The sequence below is a fragment of the Myodes glareolus genome, chromosome 1 (assembly GCF_982192425.1).
Source record: "Myodes glareolus chromosome 1, mMyoGla1.1, whole genome shotgun sequence".
Taxonomy (NCBI): domain Eukaryota; kingdom Metazoa; phylum Chordata; class Mammalia; order Rodentia; family Cricetidae; genus Myodes; species Myodes glareolus.
Window position 1 is genome coordinate 79,274,822 of NC_142026.1, and position 21,749 is coordinate 79,296,570.

Genomic DNA, 21,749 nt, shown 5'->3' on the forward strand with positions numbered 1-21,749 from the left:
ATTTTTATATTCTGCAAATTTATTTTATTACATTATGAATTCCTTGATTTTCTATTGACATGGGGACTTTCTCTGGAGAAACAGTTTTAATTTTCTCCTCTTTATTTTAGATTCTTCCCTCTACATATTTCTTGGCATATCTGTGTTTTCAAGTCTTTGTTATTATCAATGAATGGGATTTTACTTCTTATGTGGTTTATATAGTTAATACATTGATTTTGGATTTTTAAAATACTCTTATATATTGTCTGTGTGTCCTAGTTTGCTTCAACCAGAGTTATCTGAAAGATCCTCAGTTGATGGCTTGATTAGACCATACCAGCTGGTTGCAATTATTGAGAGATAGTGTATTGACTCATGATCGATGTGGGATGGTTCTTCCACAGAGGGTGACAATATCCTTAAGCAAGTTGGACTCTGCTGAATAAGAGAGTTAGCTGAGCATGAAACAATAACAAAGCAAGAGAGAAAGTCAGGAAACCATGTTTTCAATTAGTTTTGCCTTCAGCTATTAGCTTGAGCTTGTTTCCTAAGCTCACACAATGATGGGCTATATCCTGGGAGTGTCAACCAAACAAGCCTCTTCATTACCTGAGTTGCTTCTGGTTAGAGAAATGAACCACAGCAGCAGAGAAGCAAATTAGAATTTAAAAATTCTATCTCAATTGTGATTTTGTTGGTGCAAAGGGCTTAGGAATGTTGTTTATTGGAAGAATGTGGGTGATGTCAGAACTTTAGATGTCAAAGGCCATAGAAAACTGTACACAGAGCATAGTCAGTTATTCCTGTAGGTCCTGGAAGATGGGATGGCCAGTGGTAAAGCAAAGAGTTGAGGTCAAGGTCATAGGATTTCATTGGCCAATTGTCTCCAAGGTAAATTAAGGTAAAGGTAATTTGTATGATTTTTTTTTCTTATTCTCTACATGCCCTGCAAAACTGAATGAGGCAAAATTAAGAAGCAATGGACTGGTTTCCTACACAAAACGTTAATCCTATTGGATGGTTATTACCAATGAATTATTTAGGTGTATGGTAAAAAAGAGCAGCAAGAGAGATAAATAGAAATGCAAAGTCTTTGTTGTGTGCAGAAAAACAGCACTAGGTAGTTTGAGATGTCAAACAAGTAATGAAATGGAGACAGGATTTTACAAAATGTTTACCATTAAAGAGAAAGCCCATGCTACATTCTGGAAGCCTACCTAGGAAAGTATTTTATAAGTATACCACACCATTCTGTAAGTTCAATTAATGAAAGGAGTAGACAAAGTGATTTCTGTAGCACAATTAATAAAAACCCAGAGACAGATATTCGGGTTCAATCTGAAGATCAGAAAAGTAAAACAGCCATCCCCTGGATCTTACTTCTACCTCAGTCCAAAATGGTGATACTGCCTCCAAGGATCCTCAGAATGAGACTGACTAAGAGCTATCTCTTCCCATTTTATATTCCTCTCTAGTGCTGGAATTAAAAGCGTGCATCACTACAGCCCAGTTTATGTAGCAAACTAATGTGGCTCTTAGGATTAAAAGTGTGTATCACCACTGCCTGGTGGCTGTTTTACTCTCTGATCTTTAGGCAAGCTTTATTTATTAACATACAAATGAAATATCACTGCATTTTCCCTCTTTGTCTGAAATAAAAAATACTAAAACTAATAAAAGAAAAACTATATACAATAAGTACAATGACTCTACAATTTATACAGACAATAAATGCATCAACAATGACTAGTCCATTTACACTTGACAAATTCAGAGAAAATACTCAATATCTATCCTATCTTGGAGAGTCCAAAGTCTTGTACCTAATTTACTTTCTATCATAACTTGCTTTCTGTGTCAGGTAAACAGAGAAAACTGTAACTGTCTAGTCTTCAATTTTTTAAGGGACATAAGAAGAAAATAATATTAACTGATTAAGTGGGAAGTATGAGCAAGTGACTTCCAAAATTCTGAGAAATGATAGAAATAGCTGGTTGCCTAGAAAGTCATCCAAAGTTTCTCTGCAACATTGGGGAATCTATCTTCAGCCTTCAGGTCAAGCATACCCAAAAGACATTTCTGTAAAGCAGGAAATTTTGAAATACTGTTTCTCCTGGTCTTGACAATGTTTGACAGTCACTTTCTTTTGTGTCCTGCTTGTCCAATTAGGACAGCATACTGTCAGTAGTTAAGGCAAGGACATTCTCTTGCCTGGTGGCTTACTTTTGCCCCAAAGAAAGCAAATTCCATGTGGAGTTCTTTGATGCCTGTTATCTTCTCTGAAGTAGAGTGTGCTGCCAGAAGCAGGCATGCTTCATTGTCATATAAAAAGAGCCTATGTTATTTAAAACATATTAAATGTCTTATTTAATTAACCTCTGAAGTGTTTGAAGATGACTTATCTAAAATACATCTTTGCTTCACCTTGAAAACAAACCTAATGTGAATACAAACTTGATTATAATAGGTGACTAATTACTAACCTGCATTTCTTTATTTTCTTAAAGAATTGGTAATAAAAACTTGTAAAAACTAGAAATTTGCATTACACTGTTAAATGAGCTGCATAGGTATAATACCTTGAATAAGATTAGAAACATGTACAATATGTTATAACAACATTAATCTCAAATTTGTATCAATATACAAAATTTTTATTCAATATACAAAAGTCCAATCAACTGTAAAACATTTAAAACTAGTAGTTTCTTTCTAAAAGTAGATTCAATAATCTACCTTTTTATCTTATTATATATATATCTTCCATTTTGCTTTTCAGAGTAGATTCAATAATTTATCCTTTTATCCTATCATATATATAATCAGGAAGCCTCTGTAGTCACATGAGACTCTCATGTGGGGTTGACAGCAGGGAAGCCGCGGCGGGGTGGGGGGGAGAAACAACCCAGAGACTGTTATTAAAGTTCAAGCTGAAGGTCAGAAAAGCAAAAACAGCTAGCTGCTGGCTCCTACCGCTACCTCAGTCCAAAATGGTGATCCTGCCTCCAGGAATCCTCAGAATGAAATTAACTGATAGCTGTCTCCTCCTGCCTTGTATTCCTCAACAGGATAAAATAAATGAGCAGACCAGGTGAAGGCATATAATGCATTGTGCTTCAGACATTGGTTTTAACTAGTTTCCTATATTTGTTACATTTTGGAGGATATTAATCACTTTCACTCAATGTGCTAGGTACATTAATCTATGATAAAGGATATTTGAAAAATAAGTACATTAAATTGAAATAAGTTAAACACGGCAGTGTATTTGTAATTCTGGAATAAGTTAGAATATTATTTTATAGAATAGACACCCTTGCTTCAGTATTAAATGTTACCAGGGACAATAGTGTGATCCTAGATGTTTGTCAAAGGTGCTGCAATATTTATCAAAGTTTACTGAGGTGTATCTAATCATACATCATTGCCAAAACCCTTCTTCTCCACAGCAAGGCCACACTGTTTCTTTGTGTCTCTTAGTCTATGTCTGTTATTTCCAAGCTGATTCTCAAAAACTGCCAACCTTGTCACAACTCACTTAAGATTGCAATACCTGACCCCTTACATTATTCAAAGCTTAAATGTATATAAGTGATTCACTAGGAATAGTGGCATAGCTTAAATTTTTCTTAGTTGTCAAATTTCATTGTCACTTGGTATTAATTGTAACCAAATATCTAGCAGCTGTGGCCTGCATCTGACCCATCATCCCCCATGTGTCCATGAGCCCCAGGTGGCCAGTCTGCACAGGCGTGGCCAGTGGACTGGGGCAACAGATCCACTGTCATGTTCACAGCACGTTGGGTACAGATAACTTGCAAATTCACCGTGGGAAGAATTGGCAGGGAGAATTCCTGATTCTCCACCCACAGACCCTAAGTTCAAGGCAAAGCTTTAAAGTCACCACTCCAACAAAATGTCAAGGTCCTCCCTATGATAGGCTCCAAACCATAATGTCATGCACAGCCTTTGTTTGGACATTTTCTGGTTTTGCTTTCAGCATGTACTGTTGTCAAATTTGTCTCATTGGTGCATTCCTTGGTTTCCTTCTATCATCCTGAATACTTATTTAAATGGGCACCTTTTACTACCCATTAGACTTTGTATGTCTTCCAGCTCTAGGCACTGACTCTAGCTTGTAAGCTCTCCCTATGCCCCACATTCCTCTTAGTAATTAGTAAGGATACATTCAGTTTCCTTAAAGTCACTTTTTTTTCTATGAAGTTTTAAAACATGTTACAAGACTTTTCATATCTGGGTCTGTCCTTGTGTTCTGTTTCTCTTTGCCTTCTCAACTTTCCTTACTTAGTCCAAGAAGAAACAAGAAGAAGAAAAGCTTGTAATAATTCATCTCTACTCTTAACATACTACTGGATCACAGAAAATAATTTAAAATAATATAAAACAATAATTAAGCTTCTCAAGCTACTTCTTGGGTTTTAAATCATAATTTCCTATTTCTTATAACACTTCCAGTTTCAGAAAGGCCCAAGGCCTTGCCTCAATTTTTTGACAGTTTGAATTCTTGTTTAGAAACATTAATTGGGTCTTAGTATTAATTATTTCACATATCATCAGAAAATATGTATTTAGATAGGATAAATAATAAGCAAGTTAATGCAAATAAACATCTTATAATGGCTTCTAATTTCAGTGTTTAATAAATGTATAATAGCCTGGTGGTAGTAGCATACACACTTAGTCCCAGCACTTGGGAGGCAGAAGCAGGTGAACCTTTGCGAGTCTGAGCAATCCTGGTCTACAGAGTGAATTATATAGCACAGCCAGGGCTGTAACACAGAGAAACCATGTCTCAAAACAATGGCAAAAAATGCATTACAAATGACATAAAATTACAATAGAGATTAGAAAAATTTTGTCAGTCTTTATATAAATCCATTCTATCATTTACCACATTACTATCTAAAATCTTTTAAAATAAATGTAAATAATAATTCAACTTTATTTTATTTCTATTAAATTTGAAGTTTAGAAAAATAATTCTTTTTCTGCTGAATAATTATATTTTCTCTTTTCCCCTTTATTAAATATAGATTCTTACCTTATATAATATAATCTGAAAGCAGTTTCATCTCTCTCTCTTCGACCCAGTTCCACCCCACCTCCTCTCCTATCTGAATCCACTCACTTTCTGTCTTTTATTAGCAAAAAAATGACTTCTAAGAAATATCAACATAAGATAAAAACCACCATATCAAAGTTGGAGAAGACAAGACAACAGAATAATCTTTTAGAAATTGAGGATTCCGTTTCCAAATGCAACTCCACAATGTCTGTTCTCCTTAAAATCCCTAATCAATAAGGTGAGAACTAAGATAATAGTGAGAAATTGAGTCAGGTAGAGCGATAGAAAGAAGGATGAGTTCCCTTATGTGAAAACTGGGGGAAGATCAGCAGGGCTGTTAGAATGTGTTTGTGTGTGTGTCTGTTAACAGAACAAAGAGAAATGAAATATATACTAATAAAAATTACCCCAAGCGCCTCAGCAGACATAGACTACAGCCACGAAACTGTTAGAAAAGACATGAGAAGCTGTTGACAGGTCAGTGGGGAGTTGCCTGAGGAGTGGGAATCTCCAGGTGAGCCCTCAGGCACCAGGAGCAAACACTCCAAGGCAGGACCAATACTGATCGCAGAAGTTGAGCTAAGAAAACTGGCAGGAAAGAGGCCAGCGTGGGCTATACTGGAACACTGCAGGTAAACAAGGCACATCCAGGTGACAGTCAGTTCTTCTCTTGGACCTGCAGAAAAGTTACTTCCTCCTGTTGTCAGGACGCTGCATGAGCAGTATTGGTTCTTGAGCCATATGGGACAATGAACATGCTCTTGGGAAAGGTGGTGCAGCTAACCTTGAGCACAATTTCCATTAGAATGTGAAAAATAGAGTTAAGAGGCCTAAGAAGGTTTTCAACTCCTGCTGATAGACCTTGTCCATGAAAAGGCTGCCCATTATCGGTCAGGAAGGCAAATACTCCAGAACTCTGAATTACACAACCCTAATTCTGCCCCCTGTACTACCCCTGAACCACAGAATCCTTGAGGACTGCAGTTTTTCAGATGATGAAGTCCAAATCTAGTAATATAAATGTGAACCTTATTTGATAATAGGATCTTAGAGCAATCAGAAGTTGAAGTCACACTGAAGATTACCAGTATGTTGTCCCTAAACTGGTATGAAAACTGTACTTATAAGCACACACACACACACACACACACACACACACACACACACACATCACATCACATCACATACACCCCACATACAAACACACACACGCATATCCCTCAGGCCTAACATTTGTGATAAACCAAAGACTCTGATAATGTAACTTTTGAGGTCTGTCTTGGTTTTGTTATCTGAAGTGGTCCTTGGTCTCAACTGAACTTCAGCAACTCTGGATTATGAGGTAGTCTAGGAGTATGTTCTGACCTTTGTCAAACCATGAAGGAAAACTGGTCCTAGACACCAGAGACTGAGGCATGCCTCCTTCCCAGTCTCTGTCCCATTGTTTCTTTGCTAATAATAGGGTGCTCTATTTATAGCTAGGCCACCCAGAGCTGAAACCTTGTTCAGCCTCCTCAGGTATGATTGGGCTTCAAAAAGACTGAGTGAAGGAATGTAAAGACAAGACTCAAGTGCTTTTGAGGAATTCTCTTTAAAGGACAGGGCATCCTCTCTCTTTCTCTGGCTAGAAGCCCTGACATTTAAGTGGTTACCTTAAGTCACAATGAATGAAAACACCCCTATCTCAAGGATGGTGGACATTGCTAAGCAGCCACTGTATGAGCCCCCAAATGGCCAATGGAGATTTTATTTTGTTTGGTTTTTGTGCCGAGGATGGAAACCAAAGCCTTGTACATGCTTGGCAAGTTCTCTACAACTGAGCCACATGACTGGACATTTCAATTGCGTTTAAGTAATTAAAGGCTGCCTGAAGATCTGAGACTAAAACAGTCCCACTGATCAGCCTTACAGATCAGATTACGGTAACACACACCTTTAATCTCAGCAGCCATAATGACACACACCTTTAATCCCAGTAGCCACACCAGTTGCCATAGAAACATGCCATTAATGATGGTGGTGCACGTCTTAAATACCAGCCCTAGAGAGGATTATAAAATGGAAGGAAATAGCCTTCAGAAACAGTCTCATTTTTAGATTCCTGGAGGCAGGATTGCCATTTGAGATTGAGATCGAGGTAAGAGCCAATGGCTGGCTGTTTTGCTTTTCATCAAAAACCCCAATTTCTGACCCTAAGCTTTTATTAATTGTACACCAACTATTGACCCAATAGACCTTTGGTCAGAAAAGAAAATGCCATGTATTTAGAGCTGTGTTAACTAGAATTTTGACCATCTTATGACCCAAGAACTGGTAACTACCTTCTCTCCTGCTGTCCCTAGAAGGGACAACTCAACTATTTTCAAAGCAGAGCACTCAAGTGGCTTATCAATTTTCTATGTGTATTATTTATGTATGAGGTTCTGTGCCTACACATGCACACGTATGGGCACAATTTGCTGTAGCTCCAGTGGCGAGTGAGAAGACGACGTGTAGAGGTGGTTCTCTCCGTTCACTCTGGTTATCACACTTGTCGGCGTGAACTTTTAGTAGATTAGTCATCCTACTAGCCTCATCACGTACTTTCTAGAACAAGGTGAGCTCGAAAATGACTGGATTTCTTTTCCTTTTGGTACTGACTTATTAAGACAATTGGAAAGACCCTCAAAAGGCAGTAGTTTAGACAGTTATAGCAGAATGAAAATAAAAACTTCTTCCCTCAATACTCCATTCCCAGTTTGTTCTCAGTGGCTGCCATCACGCCCAGCTAAATGGTCTTATGCTCTCTCTCTCTCTCTCTCTCTCTCTCTCTCTCTCTCTCTCGTGTGTGTGTGTGTGTGTGTGTGTGTGTGTGTGTCTGTGGTGTTTCTGTATGTAGCTCCATGGGTGTTTTGATGTCTTTTTGAGCCTCTATGTGTGTTTATATTGGTTTGTGTGTTCATGTGTGTGCATAAATATTTGTGCCTGTGCATGCCTGAACATGTTTACAGGCCCTTGTGTGCATAGTTTGTATGTGTATGTGCATGTTACCAGGTATAGATAACCATATATGTGCCTTTGTTGCCTTATGTGTAGGGTTGTGTGCTTATCAGAGTATTTGCATTGTATTTTTGATGTATGTGCCAGTGTGTAATATTGGGCACTTGTTTGTGTCTGTTCCTGCACATATTTTCTTTCACATTCTTATCTACCCTTGGGAACATTTTCATGCAGCACCTTCCAGCTGATTACAGGCTCTCTATAGTGTGCATCCATTTATTGTGAGAAGTTTCCTTTCCTTAAAAGAAGATTAGGGTTTGACAAGTTATTCCATGAAGGGTTCTGGAGCTTTAGGAATAATCAAAGCCTTCTCTGTAATGTATCATAGACTCCACTAGGGGGCAGGCATAAAGTTTTACAGGTAGCTCACATTCATCTGGTATATACTCCAGGCCAGGCCTATCTTTCCTGAACTGTTACTCAGACATCACTATACTGATATTTCTTCAGAATAATATTTTGGACTACTGGAGGAAGATGCTGTTTTTTTCTAGCCTAACAAATAGTGTGTGTTTCACAGTTCAACTTCTAGCAGTTTTTAAAAATGGAGAAAATACCCTGCCCAGGTGCTCTCTCATCCTTCTCCCTAAAGGAAGCAAGGGATGAGCACAGCTGAAAGGTAATACTGGATTGTTCAGCTGAGCAGAGCTGGAGGGGGCTCAACAGCTGGCATGGCAGGTCCCCACCAGGTCTGTGCCTCAGCTGCCTTCTTTCCCTGAGTTTGAAAACCTCCAGCATGAACTTGAACAAACCACAGTCAAGGAGACCACCTCCTGAAGACGAAACTGCTGAGGCAGGAGGACTATGTGCCTGACAAGTGATTGAAACCCTGATGATAGGGCACACCCCATGAGGGTCTAAGTGCATGCTCGGCAGCAGAGAATATTTTAGTAGGAACAGAAACCATAGACATTTGCAAACTTCTTATGTAACTTGCTCGTGCCTTCTGGACATGTTCAGGCCCTATCATATATATGCCACTTCCATTTGATAATAAGTTACACTCTGCACATCCTATTTTATAACGGGGTGGGTCGAGCTCATGATGGGCAACTCAGGTTGCATGGTAACTTGGTGACCCATTGTCAAAAATGGTCAGTTTCCACTAAGGTTGAGTAGCTGGCCAAGAGCTGTATTTAATAGGAAAATAAACGATAGTAGAGCCTTGCTCCAAAATCCCAAAGGTGTCTTCTGTGAATAATCATAAGTTTCCTCCCAAAACTTCAAACAGCACTCCTATCTGCCACTGCCACCTCACATACATCAGGACTGCTCGATCATATGGTCCAACTGGTAAAGCAGCGTGCACAGCAGCCTGGACCTGTTGCAGAGCCTTATCCTGTTCCAAGCACAACACACAAAGCTAGCAGCTTTCTGAGTTACTTGGTATATTGGCTAAAGTAACACGCATAAGTGAGGAATGGGCTGTCTGCAGAATCCAAATAGGCCCAATAAATATTGTGCTTCTTTCTTGGTGGGAACAAAAACTTACTTTTCTCCTTGGAAATAATATCTCTGAATACCACACCATGGGACTCCTAAGAATTTTACTGAAATAGAAGGCCCTCGTGTTATGCCCAAATCCGTGAAGTTCCTCAAAAGCCAACAAGGAGACTGAGTCCCATAAGTAAAAGCAAAGAGCCTTTATTTTATGCACGTTTGCAAACTTGGTCTCTCTGTATGTCCAAAGTATTGGAATAAACAGAGAGCCCTGGTCTCAGTTAGAGTAGGGTTTTTATAGTAGTAAAGGTGGGGGTGAGGGGTTTCTGAGGTTCAGAACCCCTGATTGGCTGACATTTGTCTAGGGGTGTCCTGGTGAGTGTGTGCTGGCAGGCGGTCCTACCTACAGCAGTTGGAATGTTAGGCATTTTCCTTGGTTGGTCTGTTTTTGGGTGGTGCTCGGATAATCTCAATTTGTGGTTCTTCTTGCAATCAGGTATTGCTTCAGGGTAAACTACTGAGACTCAGGCCTCTATTAAATTTATCAATGGCTGAGTCCTACTCTGGCAGGTGATAGTGGTTGGAAGTAAAGAACTTCCTTTGGGTGATCTGTTCATATTTAACTTATTATGGCTGGCTCCTACACTTGAATATAGGTTGGATTTATTTCTCATCCTCTGATGCTTATATGTGTTGCCAATGAGCTCAAAGTCATTGTTCCCTCCTTCTCACTTGTACAAGTCAGTATAATGTCATTATTACACACCACCACAGCTGCTCTGCCATTCCTAAAAGCTGCTGAATGGAAACTCATTTTATTATCAAAAGGGATTCTTTATCTCCACCAGCAGGGTTCCCTCAAGTCTTCCTGTTAGTGGTTACATTAATTGCATCTTCATCCTTGTCTAGCTGTACTGTAAGATTTGAAAAGGTGCCAAAAGGAGAGAGGATCAGCTCACAAGGTGAAGAATGGGATTGTGTACAGTATATTACTTTATTAAATCTGAGTGCTATTCACAGCTACCACTACCTTAATAAAACTTTCTTCAAGGAGGCCAAATATAAAGGACTTAAGAAACCTTGTACTGAGGTTTACAGGTTTCAAAAGACTTGGGTGCCCAATCCATCAGTGAAAACACATTAAGAAAATTTCTCCTGAAACAGGGAGCCATACCTCTTCTCTGGATCTGAGAAGAAGTTCTTGAAAATCTTCCCCAGGGAGCTATTTGTGCATATCATTGTCCTCCAGACCTCTCCAGCATTAACCCTGCTCCTCTGACCACCATTGTCTTCACATAGGACAGCATCCCGTAAGATTGGCACTTTGGATAGATCTGAGAAGCCTGGACGAGGATGGCCAATCACCAAACAGCCTGGATATCCACAGTTCCTGTTCTACAACTAGGAGCAATAGGTTTTCATTTGATGTTATCTTTTTTTACAAGACTTAAGAGAATGGTAAAAATATTTTTTAACCCTAAATCAATGTGATATATCTCTAGCTCTTATATCCTCAAATTCCTAACTGAATTCCTTGAGCTTTACAGAGAATGATCATGAATAAAACAGGAGAAATATCAAACTTAGAAGTGGAATAATGACATCAAAGAAATGAATATTTGCAGATCAAGTATTCGATATTGATAGCTCACATAAAATGAAAAAGAATATAGATTTCATTTTGACTATATACAGTTTAGACTTGAGTGACTTACTAAAAATCTAAACACTGATCAACAAGGAAAACCTGTCCTATTGACACCAGAGACTGCCTATCATAATCATTCATGAGCACAAGGACCCTTGGTCCTCAAGAAATAAGCTAGGAAACCTGATGGTCCAGGTTAAACTGATGATCCCTTTAACCCAAGGCATACCATGATGATGTCCATGAAGGCTATCTCTGAAAAGGGGAAAATATCCATGGACATCTGGGTGCCAGGCTCACCAACACTTTGTTCAGAGTATATCTATTGCAGTGTCTGTCTCCATTACCCTAGAAGAAAAGGCACAGAAGAGGATATGATGCACCAGAGAAAATCCCAGAAAACATTCTGGGGACAGGCATCTGTATGCTGCTTCTTAAAAGAAAATATATTGATTCTTTTATATTTAGGATGGAAAGAACAGCTGGCCAGGCAATGTTTGTGACAGAGGAAGAGGCTTTCACAGGTGAGGATCAAGTGTCAATGGGGGATTTAGATGGTTTGAGGAGCTCAGTGTTAAATAAAATTTGTGTGGCCAGTGTGTGTGTGTTTAGTGGGGGTGACATTCAATACATTGTGTGCTTTGAAAGATTCTGCTCTTAATGTTTAGGAAAGCTTGCTAGAATATGTCATATATAACATGAGTTTCTTTATGGGCTGTAGACAGACACTGCTCATTCATTTCCCAGCCACCCAAACCCAAAATAATCACACAGAAATTATATTAATTAAAACACCGCTTACCCTTTTAGCTCAGGTTTCTTATTAACTTACTCTTACATCTTAAATTAACCCATTTCTATTAATCTGTGATTCACCATGAGGTTGTGGCCTACTGGTAAGTTTCTGCCTGGCAGCTCACGTCTTTCTCCTTTGGCAACTGCATGGCGTCTCCCTGACTCCATCTTCTTTTTTCCTCTGTTTCTGCTTGGAATTCCCACCTTGTTCTATTCTGCCTTCCATTGGTCCAAAGTAGCTTCTTTATTAATGTATGGTAACAAAACATATTCACAGCATTCAGAGGGGAATACCATATCACCTCCCATTTTCTGTCTAAATAAAAGGGAAGGTTTTAACTTTAAAACAGTAAAATTACATTTTTACATAGTTACCAGGTAAGAATTACAGACATAATATTTATATCTACTTTGTCTTTTATCATAACTAAGGAAAACTATAATTATAACTATTCTTCAACTCCATCAAAGACCTGAGAAAGATATAATGTTATTTAAGTTAACAAGAAGTGCATTGTAAACAACGTCCAAAACTCTAGAATTTACTTAAACATCTCACTGCCTGGACAGTCACCCCAAGTTCTTCTGTAACATTGGGGCATCCATCTTCACCCTACAGTCCCATAGTATCTGTAAGATTTTACAAATGAAACAGGAAATTTTAAAGACAGTTCTGCCTATATTGACAGTTTCTCAGTCACTGTCTTCTGTGTCCTATAGAATGTCTGACAGACTCTTTCATGAAGCAGGAACACTGAAGGACCATCTCACCTTCTTTACATGTAACATGACGGGACAGTTTGTTGGGGTATCTGTCCCGCCCAGTACCCCACAGCCAGCAAGCCCCAATAAAAATCACACACAGGACTCCATAACTGATTGGCCCATTAGCTCAGGCTTCTTGCTAACTCTTGTAATTTATATTAACCCATTATTCTTATCTATGTTAGCCATATGGCTTAGTATCTTTTTTAGCTGTCAGCTCACATGTTGCTTCTTTGGTGGTCTGGGCGGGAATGGCGGTGGGAACTTCCTGCTTCCCAGAATATTCCTGTTTTCATTGCATCACCTCTACTTCCTGTCTGGCTTTCCCACCTATACTTCTTGCCTGGCCAATCAGCATTTATTTAAAATATGATTGACAGATTACAGACAATTCTCCTGCACCATTTCCCCCTCTTTTTTTTTTTTTAACAAAGGAAAATATCCATAGTTCATTTTTGGGGGAATGTGGGCATAGTTTTTTAGGCTATTTTCTGCTGATTGGGGGCACTGATAATCTTATGGGGACCTAAAGAAAATTTAGAGTTATAATCAAGTCTGGATTGGAGTATCCTGTGAATCTTGATCATCTCAGGCAGCAGTACTGAATCAGTTTTCAATGTAGAACTCAGACATCCGGGTCATCTGTTCCTACCGGGGACTTTTTGGGTGGTCTTTCTTGATCAAATCTGACTTTTCTTAGCTCAGAATGAATCCATAGTCTCTCATTTCCTGTGGAAACAAAAGCAAAATCTCTTCTCCAAAGTAACATACCTTTTGACTTTAATTTTGAAGCCAAGGTATTTTCAAAATATCTATCTTGTATTAATTTAGCAGCATTTATAAGCAAGTATCTTTTAGCAGCTGTTGTCCTTCCTCAGCATTTAAACAATTTAAAGAGAGCATAATAGCATGCAGTATCAAGATTCTCTTTGTATTTTCCATCTTTTTGCGGCTTTATTTTAACCTCTATTTCTTTTATTTTTATTTTTATTTTTTGAGACAGGTTCTCTGTATATCTTTGTCCTGGAATAACTCTGTAGACCAGGCTGTCCTTGAACTCATAGATCCCTCTGTCTCTGCCTCCCCAGTGCTAGGATTAAAGGTGTGTGCTAAAACACCTTGAACTCACAGAGATCTGTCTGTCTCTGTCTCCCAGGCATTGGGATTAAAGGTATGTCCTACCATACCTTTAAGTCCTAGAGGTCAATCTACCTCTGCCCCTTGAAGTCTTAGAGGTCAATATACCTCTGTCTCCCAGACATTGGGATTAAAGGTGTGTACCATCACACCCAACTATTCTCTTTCTTTTATTTAACTATAAGAACTTTAACTTTTAGCCTGTATATATTTTTAACATACTGTAAAACATTTAGAGGCTTTTTTTTGTCTTTGAATCTCTCTTTATTGTATCTCTCTCTCTTTTTCTGATCATATGAGTCTAAAACTGTGACTTTGATGGCTGGATCTAGCCCATTCCTTAACTTTTCAGCCTCATGGCAGAGGTACTGCTGGAGCCATTTTTACTGCCACAACTCTGTGGCATTTCAAGGTCCCTGCCAACAAGCAAGCCCCAGCAGACCACATTCAGTCAGACTGCCTGCCTGAAAGAGTCAGAGTTTGTCCTGGCAGGATGGCCCAGAAAACCGGCATTTTAAAACAGCGCAGCTTTTTTCCTGCTATGGCTGAAAACCGAAAAGCATGTCTTCAGCTTTTCATCAACATAGTTTAAGTGTTTCGTGGCAGGACCTCTTAAAAGAGCTGCAAGGTTTTGCAGCTAAAGTTGAGTCAGGAAGCCTCTCTTAGATGAGAGCGCTTGTTTGTCTCTATCAAGCAGAGGAGAACCAAGAAATTGCTGCTACCAAGAAATCATGCATAATGCTGTTATTTTGTTCTAGAATTATTTCCCAAGCTGTCTCAGGCTTTATGTGGATAGAGTTGTCCACATGTTGGCGCCATCTGTAACGTGACTGGCTGGCTTGTTGGGGTATCTGTCCTGCCCAATACCCCACAACCAGCAAGTCCCAATAAAAATCACACACAGAACTCCATAAGATTATAAAACTGATTGGCCCATTAGCTCAGGCTTCTTGTTAACTCTTGTAATTTATATTAACCCATTATTCTGATCTATGTTAGCCATATGGCTTGGTATCTTTTTTACTGTCAGCTCACATGTTGTTTCTTCGGTGATCTGGGCAGGAATGGCAGAGGGAACTTCCTGCTTCCCAGAGTACTCCTGTTCTCATTGCATCACCTCTACTTCCTGTCTGGCTTTTCTGCCTATACTTTTTGCCTGGCCAATCAGCATTTATTTAAAATATGATTGACAGATTACAGACAATTCTCCAGCACCAAATAACTTTAGAAGTCATTTTCCTGTAGGTCTTACATGTCCAGTATATACAGAATATCATCAAACAGTCCAGGTAAGAACAGTTTCTTGCCCAAATGGCTATCCTTGTCTCATTGAAGGCAAATTACATGAGTTACTTCAATGCTCATTAACCTCTCTGAAGTAGTTGGTGCTGTCAGAATCAGACATGTCTCACTGTTGTGAAAAGTCCTAAGTTCTTAAAACATTTAAAATGTCATATTCTGTACATTTTTGAAATATTTGAAGAATACCTATCCATCTTAAATATTTCTCTTTGCATCTAGAAAACCTAACATGACTACAAGCTTGATTATAAATGACTATCTATTAATCTGTATTTCTTAATTATACATTACATTTTTTGTCTTTAGATATTTTTTATTTCTTCAATTTTTATTATCAGGAATGACTGAAATAAAAAATATAATTGAGTCCCATCATTATTGAAATTATGGAAATGGCTTTAAGGGAAAACTGGTCAGATGAATATTATTGCTTCTGACTTTTCAACTGATAAATAGTTGCCATTGATAAAATAAGCAATCCCAGAGAAACTGTCCAGAATGTTCAAGATATGGTGTATTATGCAACTTGCCTGTTCTCGGGGAGCACACCTAAGACATAATTATGTGTACTTCTTGATCTCATCATACAAGACAAGCACAAAGGCACCACCCATACCCCTGAGAATGTTGGACCATGCACCCTTGAAAAAGGTCTTGCTTCCTTCATCACAAGCAATCTTTCTCCAGCAGTTCATCATGCCTATATACATGATATCAGTTCCTTGAGTCCTGACTGCATCATCATAGGATGGCGAACCATATTAAAGGGATAGGAAGTCAAGCCAGTGACAGTAGTGACAGACTGTGCTGATGAAGATGTGTTTTTGGGATCTGGAAGTATTCCCTTTGCAATGTCATAGATGCCAAAGTAGGCAGCTTGGTAGATGATAATGCCCTGAACTGACACATTAAAGCCTTGGTACAGGCCCATAATCCCATCAGATTTGTAGGTCTTAACCAGGAAGTCACCAAGGCCTTTGAATTCCCTTTCAACTCCAGCTTTGTCCACATCAGCTGCTAGATGGGTACGGGCAAAATCAAGGGGGTACACAAAGCACAAGGATGTGGCCCCAGTGGCACCACCTGATGCCAGGTTCCCTGCCAAGTAGGCCAAAACTAGGTCCTCTTGTTCATACCACCCAAAAATATCTGCTTGTATTTATCTTTGAAGGCAAAGTTGAGAACCTCGGTGGGCAAGTATCTGATGACATTGGCCAGGTTACCATACCAGAAGGACAGGACTCCCTGGTCCTTGGGAATATGAACCATGCAGTCTACAATGCCCTTGAATTGCTTATCTGCTGTGATTTACTTGCTGGCATGCTGCACCTGCAGCAGCAGCTTGACCCACTCAATGGGCGCTACTGCCGTCTTGGAGATGGCCATGGCCACTCCACCTGCCACGAAGTCCTTGGCGAAGGACACAGCAACATCTGTCATGTTGAAAGAGAAAGAAAAGGCAGAGAAGTGCAGAACGGGACAGGCTTGACAAACGACTTTGACTTCCGAACTCTGGGCTACATTACATTTTTAAATGAGCTGCACAAACACAATACCTTAAGCAAAAGCAGAAATATATATATATATATATATATATATATATATATATATATATATATAACAAAATTAACCTTAAATTTGTAGCAATAGACCAAGATCCATAGAAATGCAAAGTATTTGTCTCTATATCATATCCCCCTTAAATGTAAACAAACTTTTACAAGCAATATTTGGAAATGTGAGCATAGTTCTTTACAAACTGCTTATTGTTGGGTGAAGTATTTGGGGGGGGTTCACGGAAACCTTTCGGGGTATCTTGTCTATTAAACCAAATTAGTCTGGAATTAACCCTCAGGTTCTCATCCTCAATGGAAACAAAGGCAGAACCACTTTTCCAAAACAACATATCATTAAACCCAAAAGAGTCAAGATACCTTTAAATATATTTGTTGGGTTAGCTTAGCAGTGTGTACAATGAAATATCTCTCTGTACTTAGCTCATTCACAGTCAAAAAATTCAAAGAAAACACAATAATATACATAATCCAGACTTTCTGTGTATACTTCATCTTTACGTGGCTTATTTTCTTAATCTATTACTTTTTCTTCAAGTTTCATATTTATTTCACTATCTTTACTCCTTTAATCTGTGACTGTCTGTACTCTTTTATGTTATAACTGATTATATACTATTATATATTATATAATATATATATTATATATTATAATATATATATTATATAATATTATATATTATATACTTTTTCCTATCTCTCTCAAGTTTTTTTTTTACATTAGTTATAAACTGATTGGCCCATTAGCTCTGGCTTCTTATTAACTCTTATAACTTATATTAGCCTGTTATTCTTGTCTATGCTAGTCACATGGCTCAGTACCTTATTTAGCGAGGCAGTCACAGCTTGCTTCTTCTATGGCAGGGTCACAACTGCAGAAAGAGCTTCCTTCTTCCCCGAATACTCCTGTTCTCATTGACCCACCTCTACTTCCTGTCTGGTTGTCCCACCTCTACTTCCTGCCTGGCTACTGACCAATCAGTATTTATTTGAAATATAATTGACAGAATACAGACAATTGTTCCACACCAGAGGATTGAAGGATATTTCCTGACTTTCAAATTGCCATGGGTGACAGGTTTTCAATTGTTCTGTACAAAACAGTAGAGGTCATCCTTTCTTCACTCACTAGCAGTCCTTTATCCATTGTCTCTCTTCTGTAAATTTCTGTCCATCTTGCTGTTGGCCACCTACTTCTGGCCACACTGCCCAGTGTAAGTGCTACATCTGATGTAAAGTTCCATAAGTTAGCTCATCAGTTCTAATACAGATTTCTTTAGCAATTATTTTTCTCTGTGGAACAAAAATAAACTGTAGTAGTGAAATGTACTGTCTTAGGTCGTAAGAATCTGTTACTTCTCTGGATCTTAGAGGCTAAATAATCGTTTCTCTTGTGTCTACTCATGTGACGATGTTGCACTCTAGGTTAGATGCTCAGGAAGGCTCCAGAGGGCCCATTTTGTGTTTGTCAATGGTCACTTGTTTCTATCACCTGCCATGCCACATTTCTTTTCAGATGATATTTCATTGTTTGGCATGGTAAGCAAACGTCTGCTCACAGCTGTCTCAGAACAGTTTCTAAGAAGAAGAAGGTAGAGACTACAAGACCACCAGATGCTAGTCTTCTAGTGCTCACATAATGCCATTTCATTTGTGACTTCTTAGTAGTCTACAAGACCCACCCAGACTGCAATTTCAGGGAAATGAATGTTGCTTCAGTGGAAGGAGTTTCAAAGGCTGAAGGACCCTTAATATTCTGTAACAATAGTTCCACCTCAATAAAAGGGCTCTCACATGGACAGATGCATCTGAGAAAAATCACTTCTTCTATAGTGGCAATAACTTACAGCCAGCTGTTCCCAGCTGCATCTCCTGAATGAGGGTTTGAAGCCCTGGCCTCTTCACAGCATCTGGAAAACTGGCTGTGATATCTTTCCACAATATCCTTGTGCCTGTATGTTGCCTGAGTGTGCATTGCCTTCTCCTTGCAGCTTCTGTTTTGTTTTTTGCTGAAGTTGAAAAGTGACTCTTCCTCTGTGTACACAAGTTTATGCTAAGGAGTTTCCAGGCAGTCCGTTCTCCTGAAAGACCCATTTCTGCATCACTGTTCACACCTCATGCCTGCCAGAGGTTCGCCCATGTCTAATGCTGCATAACTATACACATTTCACAAAAAGCAAGGTCTTAACTCCAAGAAAGATGACTTTTTATGTTAGCAAAAATGGAAGCTATCTTTTTCAGCAGTGATGCACAGAAAGACTTATTAATAAAGATTTATATTTTAACTTACAGTGACCATGGAGTTTCCCTACTAAGTTCTAGCAGAGACTGCAGTTTAAAAAGAAATGCCACCAACATATGAAAACTGGGAAATGAGTTTGATATGAGTGGAGCCAAATATTGCACAAGATAAAATGGTGTTGTACCAAGGACTCTTCTGCTAGCTTTCTGTACACAATACTGACAGTTCAGTATGGTCTTACAAAATGATTGCCGCTGGAAGGAAGCTGGTGCTTGGCATTAATCCATAGGATATTTTATACCTCTACACATATGAGAATGAACAAACTAAGAGGATTCAGAAGGGTAAGAGTACCCAGGTAAAATTAATCACTTCTCTCATAGTATAAATAGAAAAGGACTCCATGTGAGGAGCTCTCTCAAGTTTATGTACATTTATCCAACAATGTGACCCATTTAGAGGCCTTTTTCATTTGAATTTATCTTTATTGTGGGCGTATCTGTAATTATTTTCTGATCAGGAGTGCTTTTTATAAAAATCATAAGTGGGCATGGTAGGACCAATTCTGCAGTCCTGCCTGGTGGCTCCATCCAGTCTAACATGGCGAAAGCATATTCACTGCCTCTGAGAGTCATGTACACCATCACTGCTCTAGGTACTACAACTTGTATATATCACCTTTAAGCAATTATTTTTTATTTTATTATTATTATTATTACTATTATTATTAAAAATTTTCACCTCCTCCCCTCCTCCCAGTTCCATCTCCCTCCCCCCACTTTCCCTCCCTCTCCCTCTCCAGTCCAAAGAGTAGTCAGGGTTCCCTGCCCTGTGGGAAGTCCAAGGTCCTCCCCCCTCCATCCAAGTCTAGGTGGGTGAGCATTCAAACAGACTAGGTTCTCACAAAGCCCGTACATGCAGTAGAATCAAAACCCAGTGCCATTGTCCTTGGCTTCTCAGTCAACCCTAATTGTCAGCCACATTTAGAGAGTCCGGTTTGATCACATGCTCCATCAGTCCCAGTCCAACTGGCCTTGGTGAGTTCCCATTAGATCAGCCCCACCATCACAGTGGGTGGGTGCACCCCTTGCAGTCCTGACTTCCTTGCTCATGTTCTCTCTCCTTCTGTTCCTCATAAGGACCTTGGGAGCTCAGTTCAGTGCTCCAATGTGGGTCTCTGTCTCTATCTCCATCCATCGCCAGATGGGGGTTCTCTGGTGATATGCAAGATATTCATCAGTGTGGCTATAGGATAAGGCCAGTTCAGGCGCCCTCTCCTCAGCTGCTCAAGGAACAAGCTGGGGACATCTCCTTGGACACCTATACCACTCACTGACCCCATTTAAGTGCTCAGCTTCCTGAAAGAGCCAGAGCTGTTCATACAACTAGCATGAAGCAGAAAGCCCTCCTCTAAAGAAGCCATGCAGCCTTTGATGCCAATGCTGAGTCAGAAAGACCTTTTTTAATGGAGTTGTGGCTCCCCTGCTCACTTCCAGCAAATACAGCCCATCTAAAAAAAATGTGGTTACCAAGAAACAGTGCTAAATGCTCACTTTTTGCATCTAGAATTGCTTTTCAAGCTCTTTTAGGTTTTATGTGGATGCAGTTGCCCAATGTTGGGTGCCGTTCTGTAGGCAGAGACTGCTCATTCATTTCCCAGTCACTGAAACTCGAAATAGTCACACAGAAACTATATTAATTAAAACACTGCTTGGTCTGTTAGCTCAGGCCTCTTATTAATTGACTCTTACATCTTAAATTAACCAATTTCTATTCATCTGTGAATCATCATGAGGTTGTGGCCTACTGGTAAGGTGCTGGCTGGTGGCTCAAAGTTTTCTCCTTTGGCAGCTGCAAGGCATCTCCCTGACTCCACCTTTTCCCCCCCATCTCTGCTTGGAATTTCCACCTTGCTCTATACTGCCTACCATAGGCCCAAAGCAGCTTCCTTACTAACCAATGGTAAGAAAACACATTCACAGCATACAGAGGGGACTCTCACATCCATGGGCAAAAGACATTCAGGAGATTCCTTTGCAAGCACTTTCTAATTTAGGAGCATGGAGCCTGTAGTCCTATTGGAGACCATTGACACAATGCCCAAATCTGTTCAAAAGTTGAAACCAATGCTGGGGATTAAGCTTTTTAGTTTTTATTATCAGTTTGATCCAAACTAGGGTCTTGTAGGGAGATCTTCAAAGACGAATTATTTAGATCAGTTTGATGTTGAGCATGTCTGTGCAGGATTACTTTAAATGGTAATTGATCGCTGAAAATGTGCAGCATCATTTTAGTGACTGGAACCTAAACTGTTGAACAATGAAGAAGAAAGCTAGAGCATAAATAGAGCTAGCAAGCAGGCAGCATAGATGCCAAAGACCTTCCACTGTGCCTCTCAAAGACTTCTAACCCCTTACAGTGTGAGGACGTGTAAGATCTAAACCATAGCAAGAACTCAATAAACCAAGGAACAAGATGGATAATTGAAGCTCCAGTGTGTGTAATGGGAGTCGTGTATATGGCAGATACATATCATACTATGAGCTGCTGGCATGTCTTGAGGACAGAGGCAAATGAAGTGGTGTCTGGGTCAGTCACTGGGCTTGAGAAGTCCCAACAGCCTGCACAGCATGCTGAAAGCTTTGGGGTAACTGTTGGATGGCTTTGCCCTGGGTTATGACACAGAGGTCTTTGCACTCAGTGGCAACATCAAATACGGAGGATATCACTTTACATAAC

At 39.5% G+C, this 21,749-nt stretch overlaps 1 pseudogene; it reads right to left on the bottom strand.

Annotated features, from left to right (window-relative positions):
- Nucleotides 1-15,690: 15,690 nt before the first annotated feature.
- Nucleotides 15,691-16,676, bottom strand: LOC148123505 (ADP/ATP translocase 2 pseudogene; annotated as a pseudogene).
- Between the last annotated feature and the right edge of the window lie 5,073 nt (nucleotides 16,677-21,749).